Source organism: Heterodontus francisci, chromosome 34 (assembly GCF_036365525.1).
Source record: "Heterodontus francisci isolate sHetFra1 chromosome 34, sHetFra1.hap1, whole genome shotgun sequence".
In the NCBI taxonomy this organism is placed as follows: Eukaryota; Metazoa; Chordata; class Chondrichthyes; order Heterodontiformes; family Heterodontidae; genus Heterodontus; species Heterodontus francisci.
The window spans coordinates 4,351,662-4,372,142 of record NC_090404.1 but is presented as its reverse complement, the minus strand read 5'-3'; the positions used below and the strand labels follow the sequence as shown (position 1 = coordinate 4,372,142).

At 43.4% G+C, this 20,481-nt stretch overlaps 1 long non-coding RNA gene across 1 annotated transcript; it reads right to left on the bottom strand.

Annotated features, from left to right (window-relative positions):
- Positions 1–181: 181 nt before the first annotated feature.
- Positions 182–13,748, bottom strand: LOC137348469 (uncharacterized). Its single transcript, XR_010969114.1, has 3 exons — positions 13,638–13,748; positions 4,442–4,533; positions 182–570 (listed from the first exon to the last, which is right to left on the bottom strand). It is a non-coding gene; the product is annotated as an uncharacterized lncRNA (long non-coding RNA).
- Between the last annotated feature and the right edge of the window lie 6,733 nt (positions 13,749–20,481).

Genomic DNA, 20,481 nt, shown 5'->3' with positions numbered 1-20,481 from the left:
GAGATGTTATGCTCCATAAGACACTGCCTGCAAATGTTGGTGGAGGTAGATTCAATCGTTACTTTTAAAAGGAAATTAGATCATTATTTGAAAAGTGAAACATTGCAGGAAAAAGGATAACTGTATATTAACATTAACAGTACAAGTTCTAATCACTAATGCAGACACTCGCCTCCAATCACAATGTTTCCCTAACTTGCTGTGATGTTGAGAGACTCTCTGACAGTTTTTGTTCAGGATCAGCCCAGCTCTGTGTCTCTGTGGGTCTCAGTGCGCAGTAGTACACCGCAGAGTCTGTCAGTTCTGTTTTAGATTCTTTCAGCGGGATGGTTCGGATCGAATCATCGAGCTCCGCTGAAAAACGGTCCTCTGGAAATCTTTCTCGGTCCTCACTGTATTTGTTTCTTTGCAGCAGATATTCCATGTATCCACTGGGATACTAACGGTACCAGAATAGGTAAGGATTGCTGCTGCTTGTAGTTGTATAATCACAGTGCAACCGAACATCGTCTCCTTCACTTACTGTGATTACAGCCGGTGTCTGTGAAACGGAGTCTCCTCGACAATATCCTGCAAGAACAGAGCAATATCAAATTAACCAACGTCGATCTCCCAGAATCAGCCCGTCACCCCCAATACTTAACTGAGAAATCAGGACAGGTAAACACAAATACACTTTCCACAGTTCAGAAGCTGCAACAGGTAGGTGCTGAGATCGATTGTGAAGGGAAGCCGACAAACGGCCTGTGGGTGTCAGACTCGTGTGTCTATCGGTGTCTGTCATTAGCCCTGGTGGGGAGGGCCATGTCTGTCTGCCATTCCCCTGTAATCTCAGCTCAACTCTTCCAATTTCTCTTATTGGGGGAGCTTGTCGAGTTTGCTCAAACAGTGTTCAGTGTTGACTCAAGGTAGATCCGGATTGCTTTGTTCACTTCCGATCAATCGATTGTTACCCTTGTTTTCAGGGAACAGACCGATGAACTATATGATCAAGATGTGAAAGGCGGCCTTGTGTAAATTGTGAACTTACCAGTTAAGAGAGCTGCAGCTGTGAGGAATAAATAAAAAGTAACATCCAACACGTTTTCAGACAGTTGTGGGCTGATATGAACTGAACTGATTGAAGCTGGAATTGTTTTCATCAGGCCTTTGGAAGATGCTGTTCGATATCCAGCCTTTCTCCCGATAGGTCCATTGCTGGCCTGGACAGCATGTGACATCCAGTCAACTCACGGGTCCTTTGTTGTTTAATTCGTCCAATCAGATCACAAATCCTTTATTCTCCAGTTCATCCAATCAGCACTCAGTGCATTAGTACTGCAATTCATCCAATCAGCTCTTCGGTCCTTTCATCCAGAATTGATGACATCAGAGCAGTGAACAGGGAAATTGTTCTCACAACAGGGAACTGGACGGGGTTAAAACTCAATGTTGGCCCTTTAACAGAGCCAGTCTGTGAGGCTGGTGCATGAGGAAAATAATTCATGTTGTCCTGGCATCTGTGCCATTGAATTCCACGAGAAGAGCTGTGCACTGCTCATTAGAATTTCCCACAGCCAGCATAACAAGTTTGCAGTTGTTCTGCAGATAAACGAGACAGCCAGCACCTTTTACTTGAATGCAATAGGGAATAATTGACAGCTTTGAGGAGAGTGGCGGAGTGTCGCAACAAATGGACTGAGTGATTCTGTGGTGATCGGCTTCTTACAAAATGCAGAATATCGCCATTAGTAATAATATTTTATTCCTTCATCATGACATTGATAAAAACAACTTCCATTTGAAATGAATGTTTCTGTTACCGAAACTTTTCTTCAATCCGCTTCTTCAGTAAAGTTACTCAATACTGAAGCTGCAGTCGCTGCCACATTGACACCAACACAGTGAAGACATTTAGTGCCCTCTGCTGGTGACTACAAGCGACTGCATGTCCAAAACAAATTGCCGACTCCTGCGATTGATCACAAGATCACAGGATCATGCAAGGCGGGATTTGGAATTCTGCCACTCTTAGGATAGACTGTTTAACACCAACATGCCTCCAACCCCATCCTGCTCCAACCTTCGCCTTTGGAATATCCATCATTTTATGAAATTATTCCCAGGTTTGACCATCTTCTGTTGCATCTGGAACTTGATTCCACGCATTGATTGCTGAAGAATTTCCTGATACCGGTCCTGAAATGACCTTTCATAGTTTGAACCCCTGTCCCTAAGCTATAATTCCGCAGTTTAATTTAAAGTTATATCCAGAGTTAACTGTTTTATATTCTTCATGATCCGATCCACCTCTTGGTTATGTTGCAGTCGGGCAATCGGAGTGATGACTGAAGTGCTAATGTCCAACTATCTCATCATTCAGATCCCAAACGAACAAGAACCAACCCGTTACTGAGCTGTGAAACACACTGAGCTTTATACTCACAGACCCCACAGCCGGAATTCACAGGCGCTTGTCTGCAGCAGCAGGATACTTTCAAACAAAGGAGGAAGAGATCATTGAAGGAGAAAGTGAAGGCGAGGAGACTGTCCATTTATCTTTCTAACTGTTTAATGAACTACCCATCTATAAATTGACCCATGTGTTTATCTCCATAGTTTGGTTTGTGTTCCATTATCAGATAACAATCCAGATTCAGTGAGAGGAGGTGAGAGTCCTTTGACATGTTTGTACTGACAGACTGCGCTCCTCTGACAGTGTGAGGCGGAGGACACAGTAACGCACCGCAGAGTCAGAGACAAGAGCCCCGTCGACTTTTGAAGGAACTGTTTTCTTTTCTTTGTCCAATTCACCAGAATCTGGAAAATCTGGAGATTTATCCCCCTGGACCATGCTGCATGTTCTCAGTAAAATCTCGGAGCTTCCCTCAGATACTGCATGTACAAGAAAAGATTTAAGTCAGGCTACGCTGTCGTGTAACTAAAGTTCAGAATTACCGCCCGTCTTTCCTGAACCGTTAATTCAAGTGGGTCCAGGGACACTGAATCGTCACCACTCATTCCTGTAACAATACACAGAAGTCGAAATTAGAAGACTGAATATAACCAATGGAGGACACACTTTTCTTTTAAACATAGGTTCACCCGACAACAAGACCAGTATCATCAGTAAGAAACGTAGGAAGCACATGCTGTCTGGTTTAGCGTTCGACTGAAAATAGCAGAATGCTTTAATTGTTAATTTTCCAATCCGATATTGAAGAATGACCTTTGATCGAGGCAGAATTCACTTATTGGAAAACGGACGGGTGTTTCTCTGGGTTACGTTGGCTGGTGGCTCAGATATTATGTCAACTGTGAACCAATCAGGTTCGTTGAGGACTAATTACTGCTGTGTCTCACCAATACTTTCTTCCCTGAATACGTTTGTGCGTCTTTCTCCCTGTCTCAGTCGCTTGTTCTTTATCTCGTTGTCAGTCTTTCTGCTTCTTTCTCACTTTGTCTCCATTGTTGTCTAACTGGATATCTTTATGTTATATGAGAAATAGATCTCTCTCTAATTAAGGTGAAATAATTCGATTTGCTCTCAAGCCCTGGTATGAATGAATACCCTCCCGACCATGAACATCATTGCTACAGTCCTAAGGCTATCAGGGACATTATAAGTAGCCACTCCTCTTCAAATCGGTGTGCGGTATCACTTATGTTCAACTTGTACCAGTAAAGTGATGATTTCATTCAGCCGCTTTTGTTACCAATGCAATTCCAGAAACTTTGCAAGATGTGGCCTGACGGATATGTTACTTGGACAGATCGATCCTGTTATTCATCCCAGAGATCTGCAAGTCATTGTTAACAGGTAGCTGGGAATATCTGAATTTGACCCTAGATTCAAATGCTGCAAAAATGTTACATTTCACAACGGTGAGAGCACTGACTGAGAAAACAGCTCGGAAAAAGTGCATATTCCCTTCATTTTCTGTGCAAACTCTCTGGGATTCAATCCCTTGTATTTACTTGGCGCCCACCCTTAATGCCGACCTGTGTTCTGCTCGAGGAATCTTATTCACTGTGGGTCTTATGGTGCAGTAATAATAGTCGTTGTCTGTGATCCTCAAGCCTTTCATAGGCAGGAGAAAAGTGCCTTGCATCCGGTTGAGATTACCGCTGAAGTGTTCAAAACCGGGAGCCGTTTCCTTATTTTCGTGACTATCGGTTCTGAACAGATACTAAGGAGCTTGGTGTGGATACTGGTGATACCAGAACAGATTACAGCTGGCAAGTGAAACCATGCAGAACAACTATAGATTATTGCTAAATTTACTGATCCAACTCCTTGTTCTTACTGGAGCCCTGAGTCTCTGTTACCCATCTCTGAAAATAAACAGCGGACACACAGCATGTTAGATGAAGTATAATAAAGTGAAAGTGACCCGCAGCTGGAGATGGGAAATTTAATGATGATTGGCGAATGTTGCAGGGAGTCGATAATGGTACCGACCTGTGATCAGGACAATAAGCGGTGTCAGGCAGAGTTTAATCTCGGCGGTTCCAGTCCTAACTTCAGAAACAGAGACTGCGACCTTAAAGAACCTGGAAAGGAAGAAACAGCGCCGAGTTGTTATTAGAACGGCTGGAATTTCTTCTCCCGTCCATTTCTACCTCTCTGAACAGCCACTTCCGTCCCCAATGTCGAGGAGACTGAACGCAGATTGGGTGACCGCTTTGCGGAACACCTCCACTCAGTCCCAAAGCATGACCCCGAGATTCCGGTTGCTGTCCATTTCAATTCACCCCCTGTTCTCATGCCCACATCTCTGTCCTGGGATGGCTGCAGTGTTCCAGTGAACATCAACGCAAGCTCGAGGAACAGCATCTCATTTACCGATTCGGCACACTTCAGCCTGCCGGACTGAACATAGAGTTCAAAAATTTCAGTGCATGACGGACCCACCTTTTAATTTTTATTCTTAGTTATTTTTTCTTTTTTCTTTGTTATTTGTTTCTTTTCCTTTATTTTAATTTGCTTCATTTGTTTCTATTGTGCCTACTCAGTTTTTTTCATGCTTGTGCTTGGGGTCAGGGCTGTTCATTTTCTGTCAATGTGCACCATCTCTGCACTAACGCTTGTATGTGACCACACCATTAACATACCGCTGCCTTTGGTCCATGACCTGCTGCTCAGTTATTTTCTGTGACCTTGTCCTATTATATTTCCAACATCTGCAGTATTTTGCTTTTATTACCATTTCATTCCATTTCCCACCGTTACATTCCCACCCGAGTTTTAACGCACTTCACTGATGAAGATTTCGGTAACTTGTAAATAATATAATAATTCTGTCTTTCATATCGCAAGCCTGCTTGTAGCGAATGTGCAATAATTACGCAAGTAAAACAACTCTTAGAGACAGGCAGAGTTATACAATTTCAGATTGCGACATTATGAATGAATTCAGTTCCTCACAAATGAATCCTCCGTGTGTCAACACTGCCCCCGCGGCAGCCCCGCCCTCAAACCTTCAGTTGCTCTGGCTCTGAGCCGCCTTGCTTCCCCTGTGTTTATGGAGAGATTGCTGTCGCTGTTCCCTGTTTGGCACTGGCTGAGTTAGAAGGTCAGTGGGTTAGGAAATGCGTTCGCTCAGACAGCGGATTTTCCAGACTGCAGAGTTACAGACTCAGAAAGCATCATATGGAACAGGCTCCCACTGTTAATCATCATTAAATTACTTTACTGTCATGTTTCCTTTCACACAAAAATGCATTTTCCCAGCTGCAACCTAGGTTTCATTATTGGTCAAATGATGATAATTATGTTCATTGAGATGGTGGTGATGATAATGCTTCTAATCATGACTATTACTATGATATTCTCTTATAATTGAATCACCAAGACACAATTGAACAGACTGTCCTTGAAATGACAATTGGAGAGAAAAGTAACATCACACGACTGTGTAGCTTGAAAAGAGAAACGATTCTAACACTTAAATGCACTGGTGCAGTCAGCACGCTGGGCAGCCGGCACAGTATATGCTTCATCTTAATGGAGGGAATGTACACAGGAACACCGACATCATTAATTGGTTTGTTTCTATGTTGACCAAAGATGCCAAGATTACTGAGCTAGCGATTGGCAATGCCCTGATCTCCAACATCACCTTGCATTTCTGCGCCATGAGCCCCGCACTACTTCAGGAATGCATCGTACTCGTTAGGCTAAGGCAAATGTGGGTCCATTACAGGCAGATTCAAGTGAATTTAAAATGGGGAATAGAGAAATGGTAGAGAAGCTAAATGTTTACTTTGTGTCAGTCTTCACTGAGGAAGGTATAATAAATCTCCCAGCTTTAGAGATTCAAGGGACTAGGGAGAATGAGTAATTGAAGGAATTTGGTGTTAGTAAGAAGGTTGTATTGGAGAAATTAATAGGGCTAAATGCTGATAAGTCTATGGGACCTGATATTGTATATCCCTCTCTCATCCCAGTACTCTCAGAGGGTCGTGAGTCTTTGGAACTCTCTTCCTCAGAAGGCAATGGAAGCAGAGTCTTTTAATATGTTTAAGTCGGAGGTAGATAGCTTCTTGATAAGCAAGGGGGTGAAAGATGATCGGGGGTAGGTGGTAATGTGCAATAATCAGTACAGCCATGAACTTATTGAATGGTGTAGCAGGTTCGAGGGGCTGAGTGGCCCACTCCTGCTCCGAATTCCTATGTTCGTATCTCAGTGTTTTAAAAGCGGAAACAATGAGATAGTGGAAGTGTTGGTGATCATATTCCAAAATTCTATAGATTCTGGAACGGTTCCGGCAAATTGGAAGGTGAGAAATGTCACCCCACAATTGAAGAAGGGAGGGAGAGAGAAAACAGGGAAGTACGGACCTGTTAGTCTTACATCAGTGCCAGGGAAATGCTAGAATGTATTGTAACGGATGTAATAAGTGGACACTTGGATAATAATGATCAGACTGTGCATAGTAAACATGGTTTTATGAATGGGAAATCATGTTTGACGAACCTTTAGAAGTTTTTTTGAAGATATTACTAACAGAAGTGATGAAGGAGAGTCAATGGACATAGTATACTTGGATTTTCAGAACGTTTTGATAAAGTCCCCCACAGGAGGTTGGTCAGCAAAATGAAAGCACATGCGATAGGAGGTAATATATACTGGAGTAGTTTAAGGATTTGTTAACAGGCTGAAAGCAGAGAGTAGTAATAAATGGGTAATTCTCGCATTAGCAGGCTGTGACTAGTGAGGTACCGCGAGGATCAGTATTTAGGCTCCAGCTGTTCACAATATATGTCAATGATTTAGATATGGGAACCAAATGTAATATTTCAAAGTTCATGGATGACACAAAACTGGACGGGAATGTCTGTTGTGAGGAAGATGCAAAGCGGCTTCAAGGGGATTTGGAGAGACCTAGTGAGTGGGCAAGAACGTGGCAGATGGACATAATGTGGAAAAATGTGAGGTTATCCACTTTGCTAGGAGGAATAGATGTGCACACTATTTCTTAAATAGTAAGAGATTAAATAATGCAGTGGTTAGCACCGCAGCCTCACCGCTCCCGCGACCCGGGTTCAATTCTGGGTACTGCCTGTGCGGAGTTTGCATGTTCTCCCTGTGTTTGCGTGGGTTTCCTCCGGGTGCTCCGGTTTCCTCCCACATGCCAAAGACTTGCAGGTTGACAGGTAAATTGGCCATTAGCAATTGCCCCTAGTGTAGGTAGGTGGTCGGGAAATATAGGGACAGGTGGGGATGTGGTAGAAATATGGGATTAGAGTAGCATTAGCATCAATGGGTGGTTGATGGTCGGCACAGACTCGGTGGGCCGAAGGGCCTGTTTCAGTGCTGTATCTCTCATCATTTTTTAGCAAGAGGTTTTGAGTACGGGACTAGTGAAGTCTGGCTTCAATTGTATAGAACCTCGGTTCAACAGCACCTGCAGGATTGTGTGCCGTTTTGGTTCCCTTACTGAGGAAGGATATTATTACCAAAGAGAGAGTGCAACGAGGCTCACCAGGCTTGCTCCCGGGATGGCAGGACTGCCTTATGAAAAGAGAGTGGGGAACTTGGGCCTGTATTCTCTAGAGTTTCGAAGAATGAGAGATGATCTCATTGGAACCTACAAAATACTTAAGGGGATAGACAGGGTAGATGCAGGTAAGATGTTTCCCCTTGTTGGGGGATCTAGAACCAGGGGGCACAATTTCAAAATAAGGGTGAAACCACTTCAGGCAGAGATGAGGAGAAATGTCATTACTCAGAGGGTTGTGAATCTTTGGAATTCTCTACCCCATAGGTTTGTGGAAACTCAGTCAATGAGGATATTTAAAGCAATCATTAACATGATTTCTAGACGTCAATGGCATAAAGGGGAGATAGCGTGGGAAAAGCCGTTGAAGTGGATGATCTGCCAAGATCGTGTTGAATGGCGGAGTCGGCTCGATTGGCTGCATGGACTGCTCCTGCTCCGATGTTCTCGTCAAAAACTCCAGAATGAGAGTTCCGATTAGTGCTCACCAGAGGGCGCTGTCACACCGATAAACAGCCTCTGCTGTGAAACAAAGATCTCACTGAAATTGCAAATGACGACAACTCTCGACAACAACATTTGCGGAATTCTATTCAGTTGGGAGGAGGCAAGTTTTAAATGCATCAGTTGCATTAAACCAGCCAGAGGGTTATTTGCCAAATACCACTGCCCAAGGGAGCTCCCACAAGAACACAAGCAACAGGAGCAGAAGTAGATCATATGGTCCATCGAGACTGCTCCGCCATTTAAAACGATCATGGCTGATCTTGGACTTCAACGCCACTTTCCTGCCACTCCCCATACCCTTTGAATCCTTGCGAAGCCAAACAACTATCTATCCCAGCCTTAAATGTATGCAATAATGGAGCATCCACAACCCTCTGTGGTAGAGAATTCCAAACATTCACAAAGCTTTGAGTGGAGTAATTTCTCCTCATCTGACGCCTGAATGATTGGTCCCTTATCCTAAGGCTGTGTCCCAGTTTTATGCATTCCCTGACCAGTGAAAACCATCTCTCAGCTTCCACCCTGTCAATTAGAAGACCTCTCATTCTTCTAAACTCCAGAGAATATCGGCCAATTTACTCAACCTCTCATCATAGTCAGTGTCCCTTAACGTTAACTCTGCTTCTCTCTCCACAGATGCTGCCCGACCTGCTGAGTGGTTCCAGCATTTCTTGTTTTTATTTCAGATTTCGAGCATCCGCAGTATTTTGCTTTGAGTCCACTTTCTGCCATGGTGGGATTCGAACTCCTCCCCATAAGGGAATACCCTGCGTTTCTGGATTACTAGTGCATTGACAGTGCCATCAAGCGGCACTTGCTCAGCAATGACCTGCTCAGTGACGCTCAGTTTGGGTTCCACCAGGGCCACTCAGTTCCAGACCTCATTACAGCCTTGGTTCAAACATGGACAAAAGAGCTGAACTCTCGAGGTGAGGTGAGAGTGATTGCCCTTGACATCAAGGCAACATTTGACCGAGAACGACACCAAGGAGCCCTAGTAAAACTGGAATCAATGGGAATCAGGGGGAAAACCCTAACCCTTCCAAACCCGCGACCTCTACCACCTAGAAGGACAAGGGCAGCAATGGTTGGGAACACCACCACCTGCAAGATCCCCTCCAAGCCATACACCACCCTGACTTCGAACGAGATCGCTGTTCCTTCACTGTCGCTGCATCAAAACCTGGAACTCCCTTCCTAATAGCACTGTTCGTACCGACCCGCACATGGACTGCAGCGGTTGAAGAAGGCATCTCACCACCACCTTCTCAAGGGCAATTAGGGATGGGCAATAAATGCTGGCCTGACCAGCGTCGCCCACATCCCATGTAACGAATAAAAAATTCCTTTCTTAAACGTGGAGACCAAAAATGCAGACAGTGTTTCAGTAAGACTTCTTTCTTCCTGTATTTCCACCCCCTTGTAATAAAGGCCAACATTCCATTTGCCTTCCTAATCGCCTGCTGCACTTGCATATTAATTTTGTGCATTCCTTGAATGAGTACCCCCAAGTGCACTCCAGGCCTCCAAACAGCCACGGAGAGATAAAGGAGCAGATATGTCAGCAAATCTCAGAGAGGTGTAAAAATAATAGGGTAATAATTGTAGGGTATTTCAACTTCCACAATATTAGCTGAGATAGTCTCAGTGAAAAAGGTTTAAAGGGGGCGTAATTCTTAAAGTGCATCTGTGAGATCTTTGTTCGCCAGCACGTAGAACGTCCTTCAAGAGAAGGGGCCATGCAGGATCTGCGCTTCGAAAATGAAGCCACCAAATTGGTAGAAGCGTCAGTGGGGAAGCATGTCGGGGATAGGACTCTGTAAGATTTAAGGTAGTTATGGAAAAGGACAAAGATGGACCGGAAATAATGGTACTGAACTGGGGGAAGGCCGCTTTCAAATATTATAAAACAGGACCTGGTCAAATTGGACTGGGATCAGCTACTTTCAGAAAAGAATATATCAGAGTCATTCAAAAAGGAAATAGTGAGAGTTCAGAGCCAACATATTCTAGTAAAGGTAAAGGGTAGGACCAATAATTCTAGGGATCCCAAGATGTCAAGTGATATAGAGGATTGAATAAGGAAAACAAAAGGAGCCCAACGGCATATTCAGAGAGCTGAAAGCTGTGGAGGCCCTCGAGGAGGAGAGGAAGTGTCGGGGTGCAGTTAAAAAAAAATTGGAGAGGGAAGAGGTGGCATGAAAAACACACGGGTGGGCAAGATAAAGGAATATCCCAAAGCGTTTTATAAGTATATTTATGGCAAGAGAATAATCAGGGAACAAGTAGTGCCCATTAAGGACCGAAGCAGCAATCTGTGTGTGGAGCTGGAAGATGTAGGTGAGGTTTTAAATGATTACTTTCCATCTGTGTTCACATTGGAAAAGGACGATGAAGGTGAAAAGATCAGGGAGGGGGATTGTGATATACTTGAACAAATTAGCATTGAAAGGGAGGAGGTATGAACGGTTTTAGTGGGTTTTAAAGTGGATAAATCCCCAGACCCAGATGAGATGTAACCCAGGCTGATTTGTGAGACAAGCGAGGAGATTACTGGGGCTCTGACACAAATTTTCAAAACATCTCTGGCCACAAGAGAAGTGCCAGAGGACTGGGGGACAGTGAATGAGGTATCATTATTCAAGAAGGGAAGTAGGGATAAACTCGGTCCTTGCAGGAAAGTGAGTCCATCACCAGTCGTTGGGAAACGTTTGGAAAGTGTTCTGATGTACAGGATTAAACTACACTTGGAGAGGCAGTGATTAATAAGGGATAGTCAGCATGGATTTGTCAGAGGGAGATCGTGTCTAACAAATTTGATGGAATTTTTCTAGGAGGTCACTAGGTGTGTCGATGAGGTTAAAGCAGTTGATGTAGTCTACATGGGCTTCAGTAAGGCTTTTGATAAGGTCCCGCAAGGGAGATTGGGAAAGAAGATAAGAGCCCATGGGATCCAGGATAATTTGGCAAATTGGATCCAAGATTGGCTCAGTGACAAGAGGCAGAGGGTTGTGGTTGGTGGTTTTTGAGATTGGGAGCCTGTGACCAGTGGTGTACCACAGGAATCGGGGCTGGGACCCTTGCTGTTTGTGGTGTACATTAATGATTTCGACGTGAATATAGGAGGTATGATCAGTAAATTTGTAGATGACACGAAAATTGGTGCTGTTGTAAATAGTGAGGAGGATAGCATTAGATTACAGGACGATATATATGGGCTGATAAGATCAGCAGAGCAGTGGCAAATATAATTTAATCCTGAGATGCATTTTGGGAGGACTAACAAGGCAGGAGAATATGCAATGTGTTGTAGGTCCCTAGGAAGTACAGAGAGTCACAAGGGCCTTGGCGGAATTGTCCATGTATCACTGAAGACTGAAGGCAGCAGCACAGGTAGATAAGGTGGTTAGGAAGGCATTTGGGATATTTGCCTATATTATGCGAGGCATAGAATATAAGAGCAGGGAAGTTATGATGGAGTTGTATAAAACACTATTTAGGCCACAGCTGGAGTACTCTGTACACTTCTGGTCGCTACACTATCAGAAGGATGTGATTGCTCTGGAGAGGGTGCAGAGGAGCCTCACCAGGATGTTGCCTGGGCTGGAGCATTTGAGCAGTGAAGAGAGAGTGGATAGGCTAGGGTTGTTTTCCTAAGCGCAGGGAAGTCTGAGGGGGGACCTGATTGAGGGGTAGAAAGTTATGAGGGGCATAGTTTGGGTAGATAGGAAGAAACGATTTCCCTCAGCAGAGGTGTCAATAACCAGTGGGCATTGATTAAAGATAAGGGGAAGGAGGCTTAGATGGGATTTGAGGAAAACAAACCACCCAGAGTGCGGTTGGAATCTGGAACACACTGCCTGAAATTTTGGTGGAGGCATGAACCCTCACAACATTTGCGAAGTTTAGTTTAGTTTAGAGATACAGCACTGAAACAGGCTCTTCGGCCCACCGAGTCTGTGCCGACCATCAACCACCCATTTTTACTAATCCTGCACTAATCCCATATTCCTACCACATCCCCACCTGTCCCTATATATTTCCCTGCCACGTACCTATACTAAGGGAAACTTATAATGGCCAATTAACCTATCAACCTGCAAGGCTTTGGCATGTGGGAGGAAACCGGGGCACCCAGAGGAAACCCACGCAGACACAGGGAGAACTTGCAAACTACACACAGGCAGTACTCAGAATCGAACCCAGGTCCCTAGAGCTGTGAGGTTGCAGTGTGTATTTTGATGAGCACTTGAAACGCCATAGCATACAAGGCTATGGGTCATATGGTGGGAAATAGGATTAGAATGGATAGGTGCTTGATGGCCGACGTGGACAGGATGGGCCGAAGAGCCTGCTTCTGTGCTCTATCACTCTATGATTCCAGAAACTCGGTTTTAAAAGATTGTTGATTTGTAAGTGTATCTTCCTCTCAGAAATAGAACAAATAAACAAGTCTCTGTAAGTTACGATTCTTACGACTTCCAATACACTGCAGTCAAAATTCACTTGCAGTCTTCCATGGTCCCATGAGAAAAAGGATACCTCAAATATAAAGGTTCAGCAGTTCGGCAGTTGTTGCATTAACCTCTTCTTTTTTTCCAGCAATGAACACAGCAGATATCAATAACTTGTTGTGAAAGAAGAAGCCTTTTCTTATTTTTTATAGAATTAATTCGGCTTGACGCTTTGTAGAATTTTGAGAGAGAAATAACACAGTTTTTTTCATTTTAAATTGTCTCAGAGCTCCGCTTCTGACAGTTGTTCGGCTAATTTTAAAAGTCTAACCTGTAACATTGAATCTCGTGTCCTCTCTTTCTCTGTGGCTGCTGTTTGGCAATCAGAATGCACCCTGGCTCACTGACCCTCCGGAACTTACTGCCTGAAAGTTGCACTGATATTTTACAGTCTTAAAGGAACAGCACAATATTTCCCAAAGAGAGAAATAAAACACAAGACCGTGATAATATTTAGGTGTAAATGAAAAGTAAGAGGGAAATAAACAGGCAGAAATTATTTTCAGATTGAAGACAGACTGACTCGAAACGTGAACGAAATATACAGACACATTTAAATAGATCTGGAAGCAGCAGCGTTATGAAATGGTTTTGCATCCAGCACAAATTAAATTAAGAAATTAACACCGATACCTTCAATTATATCAACAATGGCTCCGGAGCTCGCAGGTCCTGTTCCTTGATGGTCTAGTGGTTAGAATTGGGAGTTCCTGCCGCCACGGCCGGGTTTGTTTCCTGACCAGGGAAGCAAGCGTTCAATAAAAGGAAAAACTGCCGATGATGGAAGTCTGAAATGAAAATAGAAAATGCTGATCTGTGTTCTGAGTTAAGGCCACAGACCTGAAAATTTAGCTCTGCTACTCTCTCCACAGATGCTTCCAGACCCGCTGAGTAATTGCAGCGCTTTCTGCTTTTATCACAAAACAGTTCATCTGTCAGGCGAATGATAATAGTTTACATTACTGTTAGTAAAGCAGCAACATCCTGTCACAAACTGAATGAAATGTTTCCCAAGTGACCAGGGACCTTTCCCGTGTCAGGTAATGCTGATATCAGCTACACTACATCCACATCTAACTTCTTGGCCTCAGGTGCTGAGGAAGAAGGTGAAAGACTGAATCCTCTGAACTCACTCATTCGAACAAACATTTCCCTGTTCCAAACCACACAAATCGCACGGAAACATATCCATGACAAAGTTTCCGCTGGCAGGAATGTTGATAACGAGAGGACACAGATTTCGATTCAATGGTAAATGAAGAAGGGAGAAGATGAGGAGTTTTTTTTTAAAGTTCAGCGAGTTGTTATCAGCTGGAATGAATTACCTGAAAGGTTGGTGTAACCACTTAAAATTGTAACTTTCAAAAGTGTATTGTATAATTACATGAAAAGGAAAGATTTTCAGGACTTTGGAGAAAGACCAGGAGAATGGAACTGATTGGATAGCTCTTTCAAGCAGCCGCCACGATGGGCCGAATGGCCTCCTTCTGTGCTGTCAGATTCCATGAATTAATGAATTTCAATTGTATCAATCAAAAGTTTTGTAATTGTAATCCAGAAGTTGCTATTTGTGATATCAGTATACGGAAGCGTAACAGCAATCGTATTCACCAATGTGGATATAAAATGTCACCTGGACACAGGAAACATTTCAGCAGCAACTTGGGTAACACAACTTGACTCTGATTTCAGAATCAGTAATTTGTGGATTCCATGTCAGCTTCAGAAACTGAGTATATTAACCAGGCTTCCAATGGGTCCATTAATGAAAGGGCAATATCATTCCAGGGACATTTTGAAACAATAATCTCTCCCCCACTCCTTTTTTGTTGAGGTGGACATTAAAAGTCCCATAGTTCCACACTGTGTCCTGGTCAACACTCCTCCCTTGAACCAAGATCAACAAAAATGCATAAACTGGAATTCAACCGCTTTGCACTGTTCCTGATGTATCGAGGCACAAATCGGCCACGTTCATCTGGAATTAGTTGAGTTGTTTCTTGATCCATTACTGCAGAAACAGTAAGCGACATTGACGTTTTCACAGTAGGAGCAATGGCAATGTCTGGCCAGCGGATGGCAGTGAAAGTCTATTTTATGTACTGGTTTAATGGGTTGTGGGTGTCGTTGGCCAGGCCAACATTAATTGCCGTTCCATAATTGCCTTTGAGAAGGTGATAGTGAGCTGCTTTCTTGAACCGCTGCAGTCCCTGTGGAGTAGGTACACCCACAATGCTATTAGGAAGGATATTGAAGTAAAAATCTCTCTTCGTTTATTTTATTTGAGGTCATGCAGCTTTATTAGCATCACTTGGCACTCTCTCATTTCTTGCTATATTAACTGGTGCTTCTGTTTACAATAAAATTGACTGTTTATGTCTCTATGACTCGAGAACATTTCTCTGGTTACATTACACAAGGCCCTCACATACTTTTTATTTAAATGACCTTCTTGTTGTTTATATTCCACTAGGCCACCCCCAGTCCTTGCTTATATTACACTAGAACATGTCCAGATTATTACTCGGCTAGACCATGTATCTGGTTATTTTACACTCGGCAATGTCTCAGTTATTACTGCACAAGGCCCAGTCTCAAATTATATTACCCACAGCCCTGTCTCAGTAAAGACTGCATTCTCTCCTGTCTCTTTTTGTATTACACCAGGTCCTATCTTATTTATTGCTGCACTGTAAAACATCTCTTACAAAGATTGATAGATAGACAGCCAGATTGATGGATAGATAGATAGATAGATAGAGGGAAAACGCAAATGTAACACCTCGATTCAAGAAAGAAGGTGACAGAAAGCAGGGAACTATAGCCAGGTTAGCCGAACATGTGTCATTGGAAAAATGCCAGAATTCATGATTAAGGAAATAGAAACAGGTCATTTAGAAAATCATTTGGCAGACAATGAGGATGATGCAAATCAACTACAAAAGTACATAGATAGGCAAGTATAACAGACAGGCAAGTGGCAGATGGAAGTTAATACAGAGATATATGAGGCGATGCATTTTGACAAAAGGGGTAAGCCGAGGCAGTATGGACCAAATGTTTCAGTTCCAAAGAGTGTCCAGGGGCAGAGGGAACTGAAGGTTCATGTGTATAGATCTTTAAAGGTAGCAGGACATAGTAAGAGAGGAGTTAACAAAGCATATGCGATCTTGGGCTTCAAAAATAGAAGCATTGAGCACAAAGGCAGGGATGTTATGCTGAGCCTCTGTAAAGCTCGGGTTAGGCCACAACTAAAGTATTGCATCTAGTACTGGTCACCACACTGAGGAAGGATGTGAGGGTGCAGAGGAGATTTATAAGAATGGCCCCAGAGATGAGGAATGTTAGCTACAAGGTTAGGTTGGAGAATCTGGTGTTGTTCTTCTTGGAGCAAAGGCGACTGAGGAGAGAGTTGATAGAGGTATGCAAGATTATGACAGGTTTGGATAGAGTAGATAAAGCAAATCTGTTCCCATTCGCTGATGGTGCAAGGATTAGAGGATACAATTTTAAGGTTTTTGGCTACAGATGCAGTGGTTATATGAGGAAGAACTGCTTTATACATCGAGTGGTAATGACCTGGAACTTGTTGCCCACGAGAGTGTGGAAGCAGAGATGATGAATGATTTCAATAGGAAATTGGATGAGCACTTGAGAGAAATACATTTTCAGGGCAACAGGGATGGAGCTGGTGAACAGGATTGATTGGATTGCTCTCCAGAGAGCCAGCATGGACTCGGTGGGCTGAATGGCCTCCTCCTGTACCGTTATGACTCTATGACTCTATCATGCAGCCAGGTCGAGTCAACATGGTTTATGAAAAGGAAATTGTATTTGGCAAATTTATTACAGTGCTTTGACGATGTAGCAAGCAGGGTGGATAATATGGAACCAACAGATGTTGTGTTTTTGGATTTCCAAAAGGCGTTCGATAAGCTGCCACAAAAAAGTTTATTACACAAGATAAGAGCTCATGGTGTTGGGGGTAATATGTTCGCATACATAGAGGATTGGATAATTAACAGGAAACAGAGAGACAGGGTAAGTGGCACATTTTCAGGTTGGCAAACCATAACTAGTGGACTGCCACAGGGATCAGTGCTTGGGCCTCAACTATTTACAATCTATATTTATGACTTGGATGAAAGGACCGAGTGTATGTAGCCAAATTTGTGGACAATTGTTCGGAAAGCAAGTTGTAAGGAAGACACAACTGTCTGCAAAGACATATAGATAGGTTAAGAGACTGGGCAAGAATTTGGCAGATGGAGTATAATGCAGGAGGATAGAAAAGCAGAATAATATTTACAGGGAGAGAGACTGCAGAATGCTGTGGTACAGAGGGATCTGGGTATCCTTGTACAGGCATCACAAAAAGTTAGCATGCAGAAACAGCAAGTAATAAGGAAGGCAAATGGAATGTTGGTGTTTATTGCAAGGAAGGTTGTGTATAAAAGTAGGGAACTTTCGCTACAACTGTACAGGGCATTGGTACAGTTTTGGTCTTCTTACATAAGGAGGGATGTACTTGCATTGGAAGCAGTTCAGAGAAGTTTCACTCGGCCGATTCCCTTTCTTTTATTTGTTCATGGGATATGGGCATCGCTGGCTAATGGAACATTTATTGCCCATCTTTATTTGGCCTTGAACTGAATGGCTTGCGAGGCCATTTCAGAGGGCATTTTAAGAGTCAACCACATTGCTCTGGGTCTGCAGTCACATGTCGGCCAAACAAGGCAAGGACGGCAGATTTCATTCTCGAAAGGACATGAGTGAACCAGATGGGTTTTTATAACAATCGACATGGTTTCATGGTCAACATTAGACTAGTATTCACAATTCCAGGTTTATTAATTGAATTCAAATTTCACCATCTGCCGTGGTGGGATTCTAACCCATGTCCCCAGAGCAGTAGCCTGGGCATCTGGATTACTAGTCCAGTGACTGGGATGAAGGGCTGTCGTATGAGAAATGGTTCAGTAGGTTGGGCCTATACTCATTGGAGTTTAGAAGAATAAGAGATGACCTTATTGAAACATATAAGATTCTGAGGGGGTTTGAAAGGGTAGCTGCAGAGAGGATGTTTCCCCTCATGGGGGAATCTAGAACTCGGGGGCACAGTCTCTAAATAAGGGGTCTCCCATTTAAGACGGAGGAAGAGGAATTTCTTCTCTCAGAGGGTCGTTAGTGGTTGGAATTCTCTTCCCCAGAGGGCAGTGGAAGCTGGGTCATTGTATATATTCAAAGGTGAGTTGGACAAATTTTTGATTTATAAGAGAGTCAAGGGTTATGGTGGACAGGCAGGAAAGTGGAGTTAAGGTCATGAGCAGATCAGCCCATAATCTGATTGAACAACAAAGCTAACTCGAGGGGCTGAATGACCGACTCCTGCTCCTATTTCTTATATTCTGATAGATAGATAGACAGATAGATAGATAGATAGATAGATAGATAGACAAATAGCCACACAAATAGCTTGATAGCGAGCTAGCCACACAGCGCGACAGACAGACAGATAGATTGGGAGATAGACAGACATATAGCTAGATGGGACGACAGTGACAGTCATACATATTAATACATATAAAGATAAACATTTGTGTGTGAGGAATTATTCATTTTTCGTACGAAATATACGTTTAGTTTTGTGAATAATTATCAGCAGCTGTGTTCAATTTCTAATTGCTCTTTATTATGTGGGTAATATTGGTGTTGAAAGGATGGGTTGAATCCTGCAACAGTCTCCCAGAGATGAACTGGAATTGAGGGACAGGACTAAAGGTGAGCAATAGTGCACTGCGCTTTACATTACTTAGTGACACACTCTGTTGTGTCAAAGTTTACTAATACATATTCTGAAAGGGGAGGGGAACAGTCAGAAGTCGTAGTACACTTTGGCACCAACGACACAGGTGAAAAGAGGGATGAGGTTCTGTAACAAGAATTTAGTGAGCTAGGAAGAAGATTAACAAGCAGGATCTCAAAGGTTGTAATCCCTGGATTACTCTCGGTGCCACGTGCTAGTGACTATAGGATTAGAAGGACAGAGCAGATGAATGCGTGGCTGAGGAGGTGGTGCAGGAGGGAAGGCTTTAGTTTCCTTGATCACTGGGTCTGTTTCCAGCAAATTTGGGACCTGAACAAGTTGGACGGGTTGCACCTGAACCTGAACGGGCCAACATCCTTGCTGGGAGGTTTGTTAGTGCTGTTGCTGGGTGTGGGGGTGTGTGGTTTAAACTAACTTGGCAGGGGGATGGGATACTGAGTGCAGGTATAGTAGAGGGTGATGCACAGTCGTCGACATAAACTGAGTCAATCTGGAAGGCAGAGCAAATATAGACCTGTTCAGGCACAAGTGCAAAATGCAAGGCTGGATTGCATCTATTTTAATGCAAGGAGACTTACAAGTAAGGCAGATGAATTGAGGGTGTTGATTAACACATGGGAATATGGTATTATTACTGTCGCAGGGTCATTGTTGAGGGAAGGGCAGTGCTGGCAGCTCAGTATCCCAGGGAATAGAATCTTCAGGCATGATAGGGGAGGGTGTAAAAGAGGAGTTGGCCTTGCATTGTTGATCAAGAAGTCAATTATTGCAATGAGGAGGGATGATATCTTAGAAGGTTCCTCAAATGGGTAGAACTTAAAAACACAAATCGGGCAATCACTTGGCTGGGAGTGTACTACAGGCCTCCAAATAGTTAGGGAGAGATAGAGGAGCAGATATGTAGGCAAATCTCAGAGAGATGTAAAAATAATAGGGTAATAATAGCAGGGAATTTCAACTGGGATCGACTCAGTGCAAATAGCTTAAAGGGGGCAGAATTCTTAAAATGCATACAGGAGAGCTTTTTGAGCCAGTACGTAGATAGTCCAAACAAGAGAAGGGACAGTACTGGACCTAATCCTGGGGAATGAAGCCGGACAAGTGGGAGAAGTGTCAGTGGGGGAACATTTCGGGGTTAGTGTCCATAACTCTGCAAGATTTAAGGTAGTTATGGAAAAGGACAAAGATGGACGGAAAATAAAGGTACTGAATTGGGAGAAGACCGATTTTCGGATGATAAAACATGATCTGGCCAAAGTGGACTGAGAGCAGCTACTTGTAGGAAAGTCGACATCAGATCAGTGGGAGTCATTCAAAGAGGAAATAGTGAGAGTTCAGAGCCAACATGTACCCAGTAAGGTGAAGGGTAGAACCAACAAGTTCAGGGAACCCTGGATGTTAAGGGATATAGAGGATTGGATCAGTAAAAAAACGGAAACTTATGGCATATTCAGTGTGCGGAAAACAGTGGAGGCACTAGAGGAGTATAGAAATTGTAGGGGGGCACTTAAATTAGTAATTAGGAGAGCGAAGATGGGACATGAAAAAACACTGGCAGGCAAGATAAAGGAAAATCCTAAGGCGTTTTGCAAGTATATTAAAGGCAAGAGGATAACCAGGGAAAGAGTAGGACCCATTAGGGACCAAAGT